We start from the raw sequence: 4,436 nt of genomic DNA, 5'->3' as shown, positions 1-4,436 counted from the left end.
TGGCTTGAGCTTGGATTAGTAGTAGATAGTTGATATGTTCTTGAAGAGTTACTCATAGTGGTTCTATTGGTTGTCTGATATTTGCACTATATTTGTATGTGTGGTTTCATACAAGAAATATGTTATGAACTAGTTTGTAGATGTTGCGTGTGTGTTTTCTTTCAAATCAATTATTCTTATTCCATGCCATGCTGGTAACTTGTTGTGAACTATTTTGCAATTAACCTCTCACATGTTCCTATTCATGTATGCCTTAGACAGTTTTGGCCTACTCTCCATTCTTGTGGAATGTTTCATTAGAGAAATTTTGAGGTCTAAAATGAAACTCCTAAGGAATATTATAAAATAATAGTGGAAATAATAAATAATATTAGATTACATCATCAAATTTTAGAGGGAAAAAAGAAAAAACTACTTTTTTCAACTCTTATTTTCAACTTATATCCCTATGGTTTTACTAAAATTTCTAGTGGTAGCACTCATTGTACGTAAAACTAAATTCATCATTCAAGGAGTACCCATGGTGCATACTTTTGATGGACTATGCTACATGAAAAATGAGAAATACATGAAAAAACATGATCGCAATCACGTCTTCCATGTATTTCTCTTTTTTTGTGCAGTAGGGTCCATGGAAAGTATCCGACATGGGTACTCCTTGGATGAGGAATTTAAATTTGCGTGCAATGAGTGCTACCACTCGAAGTTTGAGTAAAAACATATGGATATGAGTTGAAAATACAAGTTGAAAAATAGTTTTTGATTTTCGAGTTTTTAATCTTTTTAAGTTTTTACTCCAAAAATGGTGAATCCTCGCCCATGGTTGACATTATCATCTTGAATCCTATTTTTTCTTATAGATTTTATTTGATTGTACAATTATGTTTTGAGGCCAATTTTAGACCTCAAAATTTCTCTAATGCTTAGATCAAAATCATGGGTTGACCTCATTCTCATTGTGTGAGCATTTCTTTCTTTTCTTCAATCTAGCATCCTCACATTTGACAACCAAGAGAAAAATATTCATGGTGGCATGAGGCCGACATACGAGATTGGTCTCCTATCCCATATAATGTGAGATCTAATTGGGACTTCAGACTAGGGCGACCCACTAGCTATTGGTGGGACATCCAACACCATTAACACCTGTGAGTTTTAATACTATGGAGCCCCTCTTTTCCCAACTCAATGGCTTCATGGAATTGTCTCCCATCAAGGAAACCAAATTTTACCTGTAAGATAGGGTGTTAAACTATAGGCTTTAATATTATGGAAATAATTTTGGTGATAACATTATAAATAAAATCGCAAAGTGAAATAGGATGGAAGTCCTCAAAAGAAGAACAATTATCCACTTTTGTTGCTTTAATGGTATAAGATCCAAGGGAGTATTTGAACGTTATCTGCTGCACAATATAACCATGTGAGCCCTTGAACGTTATGCCCACACAATTTAACCATGTGAGTCCCTGAAACTTTATCCGCTACACAATATGTCATTAGGTTTTTGCCTTGAATTTATTAAGAAGTTGAGTAAAAATCAGGAAAAGCTTCATCAATCACAAAAATCATGTGTGGAAGTTACAACACATCTAAAGGAAATCGATAATAAGGAAGATGATAGTGATAGTGAAGAAACAAAACAAGGTGAAGCAAAATAACGAGATATTTTTGAAAATAATTTTGAAAATGACATATTTGAAAAAGAAAAAGTAGATTATGGGAAAGAGGGAAAAAAAACCATGATCAAAATGACTAGAATAAGGCACAAAACATTTCATTTAATAATGGATAACATAGACTTAATAATAATGAACAATATCCTCATGAAGATGAAGATGACCTCAACAACGATTGTGATGAAAAGGATAGTCAAAATGGGTAAAATGGGTATATGACAACTAAAGAAGAAAATACCTTTGAAGAAGATAGTTTGGATCCTATATTAAAAAAAATTTATGAAGATTTGAAATTAACCACGAGGGAAGTGGCTTCACCTCTTCAAGACTTTCAAAAGCCCTTGAGAACCCTAAAAAAACTGATTGATATTCCTGTTTGTGAAAAATATCTAGTCAATCATCCATCTTGGATATGCAAAGGCAATGTTGTGGACAGACGACTCATTGAAGTTGAAAGTATACTGGGACCCTTTTTCCATGTCAGTACTTTACCTGATGTGTTTACAAGAGAAGAATATGGTGTTGGGAACTAATGCTTTTCTTGAGCAAAGATTCATGGTCAGGTAGATCTACAGTCCAGATTCACTACAAATAAGATGATTACGCATCAGTTATATGAAGGACTCCACAATATTTTGTATAATATCTTAAAGAATTCAAATAAGTATGAAAATGTACTTGAATACTTGGCTGAAGTCATTGATAAAAATGCAACAAGGGTAGGAATCAATATAAATCCTCTTAAATGTGCCAGTGCTAGCATGTTTGTGAATCTCAGTGTTGTTATGCTAAATCTTTGTGCACCATTTCTAGAAGATTTGAAAAAATTGACCTTGATTGATCCAAATTATATCTTGCACAACAGTCGTCTTGATTTTCATAGTTTGACAACACTTCATGCATCATCTGAAGAGATTGCAGCTTGGGTGGATAGAGGGAACTATTCACGTACTAAAAGTTTCAGGCATTTTCATCAAAAGAGGGAACAATAGGAACATCGTGTCTTACGATCTCAAGAAGCCACGACTTCTTGCAATAACCATGCTTCTAATTATGATATATCTAATTCCATATGTAAATCCTTGAGTAATGAAAGATAGACCAAATATTCTTTTGTTACTGATTTTTTTTTTTATGACAACAAGAAGACTGAACCTAGGTATTTTGAGAGAATTTCCTAACTACAAGAGCTTAATGCGTGATCTCTCGAGGATTAAAGATGAACTTGCCACACTTGAATCCAAATGTGGTGCAGGAGCTCCTCGACAATTAGAGCAAGAAATTGCTAATGCAAAGACAAAAATTGATTAGTTATCTCAACAAAGGATTTTCTATGAGGCTCAAATAATCAGGGATGTTCGACTTCTTCAACAAGCTTTAAGCTTCTACAGATTAATGTTGGTATTGATAGTTAACCATGTTGGTGGATTTAAAATACCTCTGCCTGTTGAATGCCCAATAGAATTTGCCTCCATGCCATAACATTTGGTGGATGACGCAATGGAGCTTTTACTTATTACCTCTTGGGTTCCGAGGTGTTTAGATGGTGTTGTGTTGGATGCTTTCATAAATTTTAGTATCATGTTTATGACGAGTCCACTCTATGTCAAGAAACCTGTCGTAAATTACGCACAACTGATATCACATGAAATGTTCGAATTCGGGAAACTTCGTATTGTTAAAGACATTTCTCGCACGTTAAAATCCCTAACATTACCTGAAACCTACAACGCTTCTCTCTACAATGTTTTTAAAGCGTATGATGTGTAGGATAGAGCCCGCATAGGATATATTCAGGGAATGAGTTACATAGCCAGCTTGCTGCTTCTTTACATCGACGAGGAGTCAACATTTTGGATGATGGTTGCAATGCTGAATAAGTTGGAAATGTGTGGTATATTTTCGGAACGCGCTCCTCTTTTATAACAATACCTGTTTCAGTTCGGAATGTTGGTGAAGATACAACTGCCCAGGCTGGGTCGTCATTTTGAGGAGTAGAGGATCGTGTCATGAATGTATGCAAGCAAGTGATTCCTCACTATTTCTTCTATTGTCAAAGCATCGTGCGCCCAATCAAATGTTGTGGTAAACGAGTGTGATATGGTTGCATCGATACACTGTTGATGTCTAATCGACTTGATATATATATATATATGTGGTTCGATATATTGGGTTATATAATTGCATTGGTATACATAGATTACACTCAGTGGAATATTTATATAGAGTCGGGTTGAATACACGGTGCTCGAAAAATGTGGATCGTTACAGAAAACGCGGTTTGATATATATTAATTCAATCACATAATTACCATTCGAATTATATTATATAGTTATAACTTAATTAATTAATTTATATAATTCTATAATTCAATTATAGAAGAAATAATAATAATAATATCATTATTATTTAATTAAAAAAATAAAAATAAAAATAAAAATGAGCTACGAGTGATGCTGAGTTATATATGCTGAGATGATAAAACACAAAGTGAAGAAAGTTTTTCTCGGTTAAGATGAAGGAAATTGTCAACAATAAGATTTGAGGACGAAGCTTTTGAACTAAGGTGAAATGTTACGAAAATAAAATTGGATAAAATAAAATAAACATAAATAAATATAAATAATGAATTATCAAAGTAATGATTATTTAAATAGTTATTAGTTAAGTGAAAAGGCATTTCTAAAAGACATGCCCAATCATGAAAGGACAACTTCCTACATATATAAGAAGGGCCTCATTGTAACATTGGATAC

The 4,436-nt window shown here is 33.5% G+C and overlaps 1 pseudogene; it reads left to right on the top strand.

The window, feature by feature from the left end:
• The first annotated feature begins 1,894 nt into the window (after positions 1–1,894).
• On the top strand, positions 1,895–3,449 carry LOC149210003 (putative ubiquitin conjugation factor E4 pseudogene; annotated as a pseudogene).
• Positions 3,450–4,436: the final 987 nt, after the last annotated feature.

This window comes from Pinus tabuliformis, chromosome 1_2, assembly GCF_031772625.1.
Source record: "Pinus tabuliformis cultivar Carrire ecotype Pingquan chromosome 1_2, CPIR1, whole genome shotgun sequence".
In the NCBI taxonomy this organism is placed as follows: Eukaryota; Viridiplantae; Streptophyta; class Pinopsida; order Pinales; family Pinaceae; genus Pinus; species Pinus tabuliformis.
The sequence above is the reverse complement of the archived record's forward strand: the minus strand, read 5'-3'. Positions and strand labels throughout refer to the sequence as shown.